This window comes from Natator depressus, chromosome 10, assembly GCF_965152275.1.
Source record: "Natator depressus isolate rNatDep1 chromosome 10, rNatDep2.hap1, whole genome shotgun sequence".
Lineage (NCBI taxonomy): Eukaryota > Metazoa > Chordata > Testudines > Cheloniidae > Natator > Natator depressus.
Window position 1 is genome coordinate 34140924 of NC_134243.1, and position 13337 is coordinate 34154260.

General features: G+C 49.7%; 1 protein-coding gene across 1 annotated transcript in view; it reads left to right on the forward strand.

Annotated features, from left to right (window-relative positions):
* The first annotated feature begins 1604 nt into the window (after positions 1-1604).
* Positions 1605-13337, forward strand: part of LOC141994449 (glucagon receptor-like) — a 41557-nt gene continuing 29824 nt past the window's right edge. The window contains exon 1 of the mRNA XM_074964682.1: positions 1605-1945. The gene's annotated coding sequence lies outside the window, so the exon portion shown is untranslated. The remainder of the gene's footprint in view (positions 1946-13337) is intronic.

Here is a 13337-nt window from a genome sequence, read left to right on the forward strand (position 1 = left end):
ACTCCCTTCTGGGGTCCAATTTATTTAGTCCTTCCATACATTGGCCCTTCAGGCCCCATCCCAGTACAATGTCTCTCTTCCTGTGAAACAGGAGGCCTCACGGCTCTTCCCAGAGCTGGGTGCAATTCAGACCAGCCCTTTATTCCCTGCAGTATTCACCTGCTTCCTTCTATCAACTGCAGTTTCCCCTGACATCTATCTATCTGCCTGCCTGGCAGTCCCACTCCTCCCAGCTAGATCGTTAGGCTCCCACTAGGGCTCCTTTTAAATCCCACACCTGACGCAGGTGTAACGGGACAGGGCTGGCTGACCCCAGGCCTCCTGGCCCTTAAAGGGGCAGGCCGCCCTGTTACATTCCTCTTCGGCTCCTTTGAAAGATCTCAGGTATCGTCTACATTTTCTCATTCTGCTCAACTAAACAGAGCAGAACCACTTCCCTACACTGCACGGCCAATCTCTCCCTGTTGCTCCAGAATGGCTGATGAGCAGAGATCGCCTCGCAGCACTGAGACCTGGCCGCTTTCACAGAACAGATCACGGCACAGAGAGGAAGATGCTCTAGTGCAGCGCGATAAATCAGGCAACTGAATGTAACAACAAATGGGCAAAGGACTTGTTACATGTGTTACTCCTGCTTTTAAAACCTTTATTTTGGCCCTGCTTCTGCAAACATGCATTTGAACCCCAGCAGTCACTGAGCTGACTCGCTTGTGCATGTCAGTAATTTGTCATGGATGAGGCCTACAGTTATTATGGAAGCTCTGGTGTTGTAGAGCCCCATTGCAGGATTTAGCGAGGCCCTGCCAAGAGGAATTCCCCCTCCACCTCACACACTTCTTTGCTTCCTTAAGATGCATGAAGATCTGCAAAGTTTTCTCGGTTTGCTTATTGTTTTAAACCACAATTTCTTTTCTCATTGTCTTTTTCACCTTCAGGAATATCAGCCAGGTCTTGCCTTCCCTCTCCCATTGCAGGACTCCTCAGAGGAGCAGAGAACTGGAGCGGGAGCCCTCAGTAGACTTGAAACATTCTCTCAGCCATCTGAGTTAAACAGAGGCTAACAAAAAGAACCAACTACCCCAGGGTTTTAAACAGCCTAACAGCCCCTTTGCCACTCCTCGGTAGTTCACACTTCATGCTTGTGCTGTTTGTGACAGCAGCAGCCTAGAGACTTCCAGAGAAAACAGGACAGACAATATCATTAATGATAATCGTCTGTCCGTCTGTCTCCCAACATTAAAAACCACACTTCAGGAGGCAAAAATCCCCAACCCGTTCCAGGCTCTCTTTACCCCACATGAAGACTCAAATATGGATGCAAACTGGTTTGTCTTTCCTTCGCAGGCGGCGGCCCTTCGCTCAGGAGAGATCAAACTGCGAGGAAGTGCTGAAAGGAGTGGGGAGGGCGAGCACCCAAGAAAGAGGGCGGATCTCTGCACCCCATAGTGCCTCAGTTCAAATTGGGAACAATTGCCGTGGGACAGGATGGACTGGACGGGGATGAATGTACGTCTGAGCAGGAGCTCCCTGTGCCGTGAGAGGCTGGGAGGGGATTGGGAGGCAGGCTTGTAAGAGTCTGTGGCGTGGTGACAGCTCTCAGACACACACACATGCTCATACTTACCGATGCTCACATAGCCCCAGCAATTAGAGGCACAGTTTGCCAAGGAGGCAACACTTTAGACTCCAGCTACGGCTAATTTGTCTTCAGTCCCCTCCCAGCAATCACTCCATCCTGTGGCTCCCAGGTGCCAGGTTCTCAGGCTGGAAGCAGGAGTGGAGAAGTGGACTGTCTCGGGCAGGCTGCGGTTCTCTCCTTAGCTGTGGGGATTTATGTCCAAAGTAGAGTGCTCCCTGGGCAGCCAGCCGTGTCGTCTGTGGAGTCACAGGGCTGCCTTCCACCAGCAGCCTGGGCTGAGACAGGAGAGTGCTGGGATTTGTAAAGGTAAGTGGAATTCAAAATCATTTCAGAATAATGGATGGGGAAGGGAGCTGGGAAGATCAGAGAATCCTCACCATGGAGGTGCACAGGTTATTCAGGTTTGAGGAAGTGACTGAGAGTTAAACTCTGTGGAAGGTCAGGAAACTGGGAAAGCCTGAGTTATTTTGCAGTGGGGCTAAGCATCACTGTGTAACCGGAGGTACAGCAGGGAGATCCTTCTGCCATCTACTACATCTGGTGTATAATGCATCTTTCAGTGCCCTCATGCTCCAGCTACTAAGTACGGCACGTGTTTAAAGTCCATTGTTACAGTCTAAGCCCAGAAACTGGTGTTAAATATAATCTTGTTTCTCCCAAAGCATTCTCTGCAATTGCATTCCATCCTGATAGTCGGATTTGATTTAACGCCTGCAAATTCACTCTTTAATCAGTTCGACTGCTTGCTGAGAGGTTTATTTGAGGAGGGTTTAAAGACACAGACACTATGACCAGAAAATGTATTCTAGCCTATTGGTATTTTCCTTAGACTGGGTTACTCTGTGTAACCCAGGGCAAAGGAGACTGTAAATTCATATCCTCTAGTTTCTAAGTGCAGTGTGTGCAATTATGGATACAGCCAAAGACTTATCTGAAGGGACGCCCCATTGAATAGACTGTCATATTTCATTGCAATGGAATGGGTGCCACCAGAGACTTAAGAAGTAATTATTTAAAGGAATGAAATGAACGAGTATGTGACTGTTAAACCTCTTAACTTGCAGAATAAAACCTCTCCTCTCGCTCTCTCCTGTGAACCTTGGTGTGATTCTCTCTCCCCTCCGGGAAATCTTTGTGTGATGTTATTGACACCCATAAATTGTTCTGGATTCCTTGTTCTCCAAATGAGCTCAGACAGGATTTAACAGCTGCTCATGCAAGACATCATCACACTTCCACCATCGAAGTGTTCAGAGCAGAGCGCTGGAAAGAGAAAAGATATTAAAGAAACCAGCCCCCCAGGAAAAAGCAGGGACATGCCAGTCTGTGTTGGTGCTGTTGGAGGGTCAGCTGGAGGTGCAAGGGCCATGCTGAATGGGAGTGAGGGGAAAAGGCAAACAAAAGGACTTTGTGCTGACTGGGTGGGCCGCCAGGGGAAGGGCTGAGGGCTAGTTCTGTGACTCCCAGTGGAGCTCCAGGCGCTGCAGGGTGGTGGCTGTAATGGCATGCTAAACTGTATCATACTGTTCAGCCACGAGGTGCCGCTGTGTGTGACATACCTTATTTAAGCTAACCTCAGCCAGACCTGGCAGAGCATTAAAGGATCTCAGAGTGAACACATCTGGAGCGTATAGGCCAGGGGTGCTCAAACTGGGGGTCGGGACCCCTCAGGGGATCACGAGGTTATTACATGGGGGGGTCGCGAGCCATCAGCCTCCACCCCAAACCCCATGTTGCCTCCAGCATTTATAATGGTGTTAAATATATAAAAAAGTGGTTTTAATTTATAAGGGGGGTCACACTCAGAGGCTTGCCATGTGAAAGGGGTCACCAGTACAAAAGTTTGAGAACCACTGGTATAGACAGCTCTGTAGCCAGTCCATAGCTGGTACAGGAACATGACAGTGGTGAGGGACCCAGTTGTAATGCCCCGGGGCTGGTTCTAGCCCAGGGAAGGCTTGGTACAGGACAAGCGAAGGGGATGGCTTTGCACTCGAAGCAGCCGGTTTGGAATGTCTAGCCTCACTGGAAAGCCCTGTTGCTAATCTAGCTCAGTCGGCTGATCCCCTCAGCCTGTGCAGCGCAGGGGGTCGATTCAGGGCTGGGGTCCGGTTGGTTCTGTGTAGACACCAAAGATCCACTTGCTGCAAGGCTAGGGGCTTGCCCCAGTGTCCTTGGCCAAAATTTCCCCTCCCACCCACTGTTGGGCAGGGTGATTCATAGATTTTTAAGGCCAGAAAGGACCACTGTGATCATCTAGTCTGAACTCCTTCATAATACAGGCCATAGGAGGGCCCTGAATTAATTCCTGTAGTTGAACTAGAGCATATGTCTGTGCAGGGTACCAGTTGGCTGCTGCCCAGGGTGACTGCATTTCAGTGCTACAGAGCTTGCAATGTGCTTTGGGATCCTTTGGGTTGGGAAGTAGTATAGGCATTATAAGAAAGAAACTTGACTGCAAGAGCCAGGAGATGAATCTCCTACCCCTGGAATGGAGGCTTTAAACAAAGAGATGCTGATTAATCATCATCCATTTGTTAGGGGCTGAAAAGGTGTTTGGGGCTGCTGGAAACAAAGACCATACACGAGAGTCAGTCCCTGTCTGGGGGAGCCTGCAGTGTGAACACCAAACCAGAGCTGCCCAAATTGGGAACACAGCAGTAGTCTGGCCACACCCCCTTTCCCATGCCACACCCCCTTTGGAAGGACACATAGGAAGGACACCATCCCCTGCCCCCGTGGGGCATTTCCACTACTTTTAAGGCTGCTCTGCAGACTGGAGCAACACAAAGTAGCCTTAATGGGGCTGAGGATCTGTCCCTGGGAGACCTAGGGGAAGGAGAAAAGGAGTACTTGTGGCACCTTAGAGACTAACACATTTATTTGAGCATAAGCTTTCGTGAGCTACAGCTCACTTCATCGGATGTATGAAGCTCACAAAAGCTTATGCTCAAATAAATTTGTTGGTCTCTAAGGTGCCACAAGTCCTCCTTTTCTTTTTGCAGATACAGACTAACACAGCTGCTACTCTGAAACCTAGGGAACGGATGTAGCTTAGAAATCTAAAAATAATTCTCATTTAAGTGAGTGAGGGGCGTGGGTACCCCAGGAGGCGCGGGCTGCAGGCATGAATGGAAGGCGGAAGGACGTGTCCCAGAACACCTGGGGTGAGAGAGGGTACTGTACAAATGGCAAAGGCAGGGGATAGATGGGGACTGAGTCAGAGGGAACATCCTCTGCCCTGGTGAGCCCACCCCTCACGTGCCTCACAGATAGATGTAAACGTATCCGATTACACAGTCGTGTGCAATGGGGGACAGGTCTCCTTGCCCCCACCTGTGGAGCAGTGCATCCCAGACACGGGGACGGGGAGCCCTGTGGATATGTGTGGTGGGCTCACTACAGCACTCATATATCTGCAGCCTGCATTCCCTGCCACAGGGAGGCAGAGCCAACAGACCTACCATTTTTAAGGGGCCATCACTTATCTCCCATCATTGCCACATGTTGCTTTGGCTACCACAAGCATGGGGCTTGTTGGGCGCAGGAGAGAGGCGGCTATCTCATATGGACAGGGAATCTGCCCCCTCCTCCTCAACCTCCTCTTCCTCCCACACCTCATATTTCCTGCTCAGCAGGTTCAGTGGTCAGCCTGATTGGAAACACCTAGGCCAGCTCATCAGCACAGGGACAGGTTGTCCACCAAATGCTTGAGACCTTGCTCGTGTCCTTCACTTGATTGATCTATTCCCTGCACTGTGCAGCCATCTGCTGACTCTCTCTGCCACGATCTCAGATACCCCCCAGCCTGACTGCATTTGCCAAATTCAGATTGGCTGGGACAAGGTCTTCTCTGTGCCTTGGACAAGGGCTATTGGATCCGCTTTTCCACAGCTGAGAGCTGGCTAACGCTGTTCCTGTGGTGCTCCCACTGTTCAGCTCTCTGGGTGATGATGTGACAATGCTGGGAACATCCCACTGACTGCAGCGCCCAGGCGACATAGCCCTGGAAGCAGAGCAGCCTACAGGATAGCACGCTGGACGGAGACGCAGGAGATCTGGGGTCAAACATCAGCCCCGCCATGTCCACTTGCTGTGCCTCAGTTTTCCCATCTGTGAAATAAGCACAATAACACTGATCCTGCTTTGTACAGTGCTTTGAGATCTACAGCTGAAAAGAGCTAGGTGTTACGATACATGGGGTATAGAGTCCCCAGGGGGAGCCATAGTGTAGCACCTGCATCGTGGCGGTAAGTGAATGATGGATGTCTAACCACAAAGAATTAGGGACGGGCGGAGCTTTGGCAGTTATCCACACCCTAAACATGCGTGTGCCTGCCCAGTTACAGGAACTGATGCATGTGCCAGACCAGTCGTCGCAGGACACCTCGGTCATTTATGGGGCACTCACTGAGTCCGTGGACACAAGCTGTGTTTAGCCAGCTATCTCCCTAACCAGCTGGATGCCCGGTAAAAAGTTGCCGGATGGTTGGGGCCTTACACATCGCCTGAGTCTGGCTCCGGGTCTCAGGGCAAGTGAGCTGATGTAACTCGCACCACGGAGCACAACAGGAAAAAGCCACTCGCCGCAGGGCATGAGTATGTGTATGGTAAAGTAGCCCCTGCCTGACTGGAGCCCGTGTCTTCTTCCAGCTCAGCGATGTGTCAGTCCTCTCAGCAGCGACTCCTGGAGCTGTGCCTACCTTCCACAGCTGGATGGAACCTAGGACAAAAGCAAAGACGCCTGGCAGCAAAGACTTCCTCATGAATTCCTCTATTTCCTTTCCACCCCCAGCTAGTCTGCTGGGCAGCAGGACATTTCCCAGTGTCGATATGATGCCTATGGCCAGATCTGGGCCCCATCACAGGGCGTAGCTGCATGGTGCCTGTTCTGGGCCCCCCCACGTGCCCCAGTGCCTTGCATCTGGTTGCTGCTGCAGTGCTGATCGCTGAACCCCTGGGCAGCAGTGCTCAGCCCTTGGAGGCAGCTATCCATCCTGCTCCACGAATCTTTGCCCGTTAAACAGCAGCCCTTGGAGCAGTGACTGCGGGAGCTGGACGGGTGCTGGGGCTTGGCGGAGAATGCGGGCCCTGGATTACTGGCTGGTTGCCCTCAGCAGCAACCCATGCCTCTCCTGGTAAGAGAGCCGCCTTTGATTCCTTCTGACCCCGTCAGTGATGAACGACAGAGCCCGGGCTTGTCCTGCCTGTGCAGTCCAGTGCTGCTCAGTTCTGACAGCCCATTGTGGCCCAGTGCCGAGGCTGTGCTGGGGTTAACCCTTCCTATGCTGGGCTGAGCACAAGTGCCCAATTACCCGTGAAATGGTGCAAAATGAATTACAGTGTTCTGCAGAATATGAATCTGTGCAGCGTGGCTGAGTGATGACTGTGGGGGCGGGAAGATAGGATCACAGGCTGCCGATATCTGGAGGAGGCGCAGGAATTACAAATGCGACAACGAACACAAGCTGGGTAGCAGAGAAAATCTCTTGGGCATGCAATCGACTGGGCCCTGGAGAACTGGCAGCACTCACTGTGCTAGCCTTGCCATAGCCAGGCATAGCCAGGGAAAGCCATCAGCAAGCAGGCGATGCAGTGGCTGGGACCTACCGGGCCCTTGCTGTCTCTCACTGCTTTGATCCTAGTCACTGATCCTGTTTTCCACCCATCCTGGCTTCTACAGGTGGGTGTGCAAGATTTGCTGAGATCCGAGCCTGGTCTGGAGCATGAGGGAAGAGAGTCTGAAGGCATCGCCCTCTGCCAGCCCTCAGGGCAAGGTGGGTCCCTCACAAGTGCCCCACTTGGGCAGTACTCTGCCTGACCCTTACCTGGGGCAGGGTGCAGAGAGCAGGGAGAGCACAGGGAGCTGGTGCACCAGGCCACGAAGAATTCCAGTTCCTACCTGTGTTCAGGGGAGCCCAGTGGTGGCTCCTGCCCTGCTCCCCTGGATATGTGCCTCTGCCCCTCTACACACTGGCTGGCACAGCTGGTGGTGCACATGGCAGGGGAATGAGCTACATCTCCCCAAGGGGGTAGGAGCACGCAGCTTGGGGAGGCCCCCAGTATGGCTCTTAGGGTTGCCAACTTTCTACTCGCACAAAACCGAACACCCTTGCCCTGCCCCTTCTCTGAGGTCCCGCCTCCGGCTCACTCCATCCCGCCCCCCTGTCGCTCGCTCTTCCCTCCTTCCCTCACTTGCTCATTTTCACCAGGCTGGCTCAGGAGACTGGAGTGCGGGAGGGTGTGGTATCAACCAGGCAAGGTACTAACAAGCTTCAACAGGACTTTATTTTCAGAGTGGAAACCTCTTTACCAAGCTGCTGCTGCATCCTCTGTAGCTTTCTCCCAGCCTCTCAACTCCACGCCCCTCCTTCCTGTTTCCTGTCCTTTCAGACTCTCAACAGCCAGTGCTCCCAATTCTAATAATTACAAGCAATGTCTAAACACCACATTCCCTCCTCTCCTAAGAAACTCTCCCAATTAAAAGAAACATTATTGTTCTAATCACAGGAACAAATATGAAACAAGACACTATACTGTTGGCAGAAATGTTACACTGAAAACACTGTAGATACTACATAACGTAGTCTCTAGTCCAGACAGGTGGTCGTCTGGGTCTGACAGGCCGTCTCTCAAGCCCCGGTTCCAGTGCAATGTCTTGTTGTGTTGGTACTACGGTGAAGTCATCCAATGCAGACTGGGTGTTGGCATAATCTCCTCTTGGTACATAGGCAGGTGCAAGATAAGAAGCATTCCATACCCGCCCATCATAAAGTCGATAGGTGTAAGGTCCCTTCTTCTCTATGATTTTAAGAGGAGCTGTGAATTTATGATCCCCTTTGTGTAAAATTCCAGGTTTTCGTATTCTAACGAAGGAACCACACTCAAACTTTGGTTCCTTAGCACCCCGCCGTTTGTCTGTGAAAGCCTTAGACTTTGCTTGGTTCTGTTCAACTGTTTTTCTCACATCATCCTTGTTTGGGGCCTCAGGTTGTGCCTTTAACAATCCAGCAATGTTCAGTTTAGTATTCATCTGTTTCCCATGCAGTAACTCTGCGGGTGATCTTTGCATTGTGGCATGTCGTGTAGCCCGGTATGCTTGCAAGAAATCAGTAGTGAAGGGTATCCACAATTGCCCTTCCAGTTTAGCTGTTTGCAAACTCTCTTTCAAACTTCTGTTAAACCGTTCGATTTCCCCATTGGCTTGAGGGTAATATAGGGATGACCTTCTGTGTAAAATGTTCCTCTGTGCTAGAAAAGTTTCAAACTCCAGGGAAGTAAATTGACTACCACTATCTGAAACCAGTTCTTTGGGGTTACCTTCCCTGCTAAAAACTGAAGAGAGGAACTTAATTACTGTAGCAGAAGAGATTTGCGATGTAAACACTATCTCAGGCCATTTACTGAAATAGTCTATTAAGGTGATGGCATAACGGCAGTCGATTGGAGCGGTACCAAAGGGTCGTACAATGTCAGTCGCCATTTTTTCCCATGCAGATTCAGGAAGAGGAACAGGCTGTAATGGAGGGGTACATGTCACTGCTGTCTTATCATACATCTGGCAAGTGACACAGGATTTTATGAGTGCTTCAGTCTGAGAGTCTATCCCTGGCCACCAATACAGATCCGTAGTCGTCGTTTGGTTCGGACAATTCCTTGATGAGTATCGTGTGGCAGATGTATGAGTTTTGACTGTAATTCTTCTGGCACAAGTAGCTGGTGTGTACATCGTAGCACACAGCCATCGAGCAAAGAAAGTTCATCCTGAACTCTAAAATAAGGCAGCAAAACGGGGTTAAGGTTTTAGGGTTACTGGGCCATCTCTTTGTCAGAAATTCCCGTAGTTTTTGTTGAATTGGACACGCTGAACAAGCAGCTTGAAATTGTTCTCTTGTAACTGCAGTAAGAGTGCTTGTAATAAGCGCAACCACTGCATCCTCATCCTCCGGTGGACCATCTGGTGAAGGCAAAGGCAGGCGAGAAAGGCCACCAGCGACCACATTTTGGTTTCCAGGCTTATATTCCAGTTCATAATTGAAAGAGAGTGGTCTTGCAGACCATCTAGCAATACGATAGCCTGCTCTTCCCAGTCCTTTTGTGGTGAGCAACGTCATCAAAGGGCTGTAGTCTGTGCGCAACTTGAACGTGCAGCCCCACAGGTAAGTTCTCCATTTTTCAGTAGCTGAGACACAAGCAAGTGCTTCTTTTTCGACTGTAGAATATTTTCTCTCAGCATTACTTAGTGTCCTTGAAGCAAATGCAACCGTCCTCTCTGTGTTATCCTCATGAAGTTGTGTGAGGACAGCCCCAAGTCCATAATCAGAAGCATCAGTAGTTACAATTGTGGGCAATGCAGGACTGAATAGTGCAAGTACTGGACTATGTACAATCAAGTCTTTCACCGTTTTGAAACTAGCTTGTGCATCCGTTGTCCACACTAAGGTTGAACTTCTCTGTAGTAATTCCCGTAACGGTTCAATGACAGAATCATAACTGGGAATGAATTTTGCATACCAGGAGGTAAGACCCAAGAAGGAATGTAAGGTTTGCAAATCTGTTGGAGGAAGAGCATCTGAAATTGCCAGGATATGAGCCGGATCAGGTTTTAGGCCAGCCTGTGAAATTGTATGCCCCAGAAAGGAGAGTTCGGTTTGTCTAAATTTGCATTTGGACCTATTGAGCTGGAGGCCTGCTGTGCTGATGCAGTTTAATACAGATTGCAGATTATTGTCATGCTCCTCAGAAGGATTTCCAAACACGATAATATCATCCAGATAGCACTGAACTCCATGCTGATTCTTCAGAATCAATGGCATCATTTTTTGAAAGGCACTTGGGGCAGATGCGAGACCTTATGGAACATGTTTAAAACAAAATAGTCCCTCATGTGTAATAAATGCTGTGAGGTCTCTGCTATCTTCATGCAACATAACCTGGTGGTATGCGCACTGCAAATCAAGAGTAGAAAACATCTTTGCTCCACGGAGTTCTGCAAATACTTCTTCTATGTGAGGAAGAGGATGGCTGTCGATCACAATAGCTTTATTTGGCTCCCTTAAGTCCACACAAAGGTGAATGCCTCCACCCTTCTTCTGCATCACTACTATAGGTGAAACTCATTCCGAGGAGTCGATCTCTTCAATAATGACCTTTTGAACAAGTTTTCTAAGTTTTCTGAAAGAAGCTTCCCTGACTGAAAATGGTAAGTGCTGTAACTTCTGTCGTATAGGCATCAATCACATTATTCTGCATTTTAACTTTATGCGGAAACCCATAAGCACAGCCGAGTTTCTCCTCAACCTGGTGTTGGGTCCCAGCTGAAACTGGTGTGTGTACCGCATGAGTGCTTTGCTGAGGAAGATCAATTCGTCCATTAACTACCCTGAGATTTAAAGCAGCCAATAAATCTCTGCCAAGGATAGGAGTGCCTTTGTGGACAATGTAGAACTCTGCAGTTACACAGCAATCATCAAAAGTAACTATTGCTGGCAGGCAGCCATGTACTGGAATATGGTTTTTCAAATAGCACACCAAGTGAAGCTTGGGTTCAGTAAGAGGCACATCTTTAAAGTAATGCAGATAGATGGAATCAGGTAGTATAGAAACTGCTGAACCAGTGTCCAACATTAGCTGAATCGAGTGTGGTTTGCCTGAGGGTATGGCGGAAACGTTTATAGTTTACTTTATCTGTTCTGGAATATGTGCAGTAGTGATTTTGTTCACGCTCAGCGCAGTAACATCTGGTATTGTAACTGCATGGACCTGTTGATTGAACTGGCTACTGCGACATACTTTAGCAAAATGTCCAATCTTTTTGCAATGATTGCACTGAGCTACTTTTGCCGGACATAGTTGCAAGGTGTTGTGGGGATCCACAGCCAAAACATGCTTTTACTGTATTTTGAATTTGCTGATTTGGTGGTTTTTCATTAGTTCTCCTCTTACAATTGTGTGTCTGCAGTGGTAGTGAACTTTTCTGCAAAGGAGTCACAGCCTGGACTGTGCCTCCTGTATCCATGCTCATTATTTTGGCTTCAGCTGTAGCTGACTCAATCTGAGTAGCAATGGTTATTGCTTTTTCCAGTGTAAATTGTGGTTCTAGAAGTAAGCGTTCTCTTACATGAAGCATGGTTGTTTTCTCAATGAGCTGGTCTCTAATCATCTCATCTGCCATATTCCCAAAGTCACAAATTACAATCAGACTCCTCAGGGAAGCAATATACTGCATTATAGTTTCCCCTGGTTTCTGCTCACACTGGCGAAATCTGTAGCGATTAGCTACTACATTCCCTTTTGGCACAAAAAAATTCTTTAATGCAGTGAGTACAGTCTCATATTTATCATCTGCAAGGGGAAAAGTGTAAAATATACGCTGCCCTTCTGCTCCAAGGCAGTGGATTAGCAGAGGACGCTTTCTTACTTCAGAAATCTCTGTAGCACTGATTGCAAGCAGATAAGTCTCAAACATATGGATCCAGGTAGTAAAAGCAATTGGAGGCTCACCTGGGCTTTGCAGAAAGGGTGCAGGTGGGTTCAGAGGCAGACAATCCATCCTCGTTGCCAAAATGTTGTTTCAACCAGGCAAGGTACTAACAAGCTTCAACAGGACTTTATTTTCAAAGTGGAAACCTCTTTTCCAAGCTGCTGCTGCACCCTCTGTAGCTTTCTCCCAGCCTCTCAACTCCTCCCCGCTCCTTCCTGTTTCCTGTCCTTTCAGACTCCCAACAGCCAGTGCTCCCAATTCTAATAATTACAAGCAACATCTAAACACCACAGAGGGGTTGATGGCTCCAGCTGGGGGTGTAGCTCTGGGGTGGGGCTGGGGATGCGGAGTTTGGGGTACAGGAGGGGGCTCGGGGACAGGGCCAAGGGTTTTGGGGTGTAGCAGCGGGTGCAGGTCTGAGGTGTGTTGGCAGAGGCCTGGGGCTAGAACAGCAGTTCCCCAGCCAGTAACCCATTGCCCTTGTGGGAGTCCAGCTCTGCTCAAGTGCCGGCCCAACAGGGCTGAGTGCCTCCCTTTTCAGGGCCCACCCTGGGCCTGACAAGCCCCCCAGGTGCTACAGGTTGGGGCTGATGCTGACCACAGTTCTTTAACCACAGCGTGGCTGGCGGGGAAGGGCTTTCTGCCCACAAGAGGCTTCAGCCGCCAATCAGATTTCCAGTTTGCTGGCATTGCCTGGCTTCTCTGTGGTATGTAGACAGCTCCATGGGCATGGAAAGGATGGGCTTCCACAGTGGAACTGCAGCGGCCAACCTGCTGCTAGACAGAGTATGTCCCCAGGCACTCGGTGACGCAGCTCCAGCACTTGTGTTGCTTCTTCAGTACACATGTGGCTGGAGAGCAGCACTCCCTATTTTAGGATTATCCCTTTACGTTATGGAAACACTGTTTGCATCCCTCTTCTTCTCTGGCTCTCTGCTGGGCAGTGCAATAACAGGTGTGACTCAGGCAGTGCTCAGGGTGTGAGTGGGATGTCGTGGCTAATGCTTTGTGAGATCTTAGTAGCCCACAGAGAAATGGTGCCAGGCCCACATCCAGCCCTGCAGTTGCAGGATTCGCAGTCACTCCCAATGCAGGGGACAGTGCCCACCGTGGACTGCACTGAATACACACCGGGGCAGTTTTTGTGTTGGAGAGGGACATGTTGACATATTGAGAAGATTTCAGGATGTCCATTACAAATACATACAAACATCC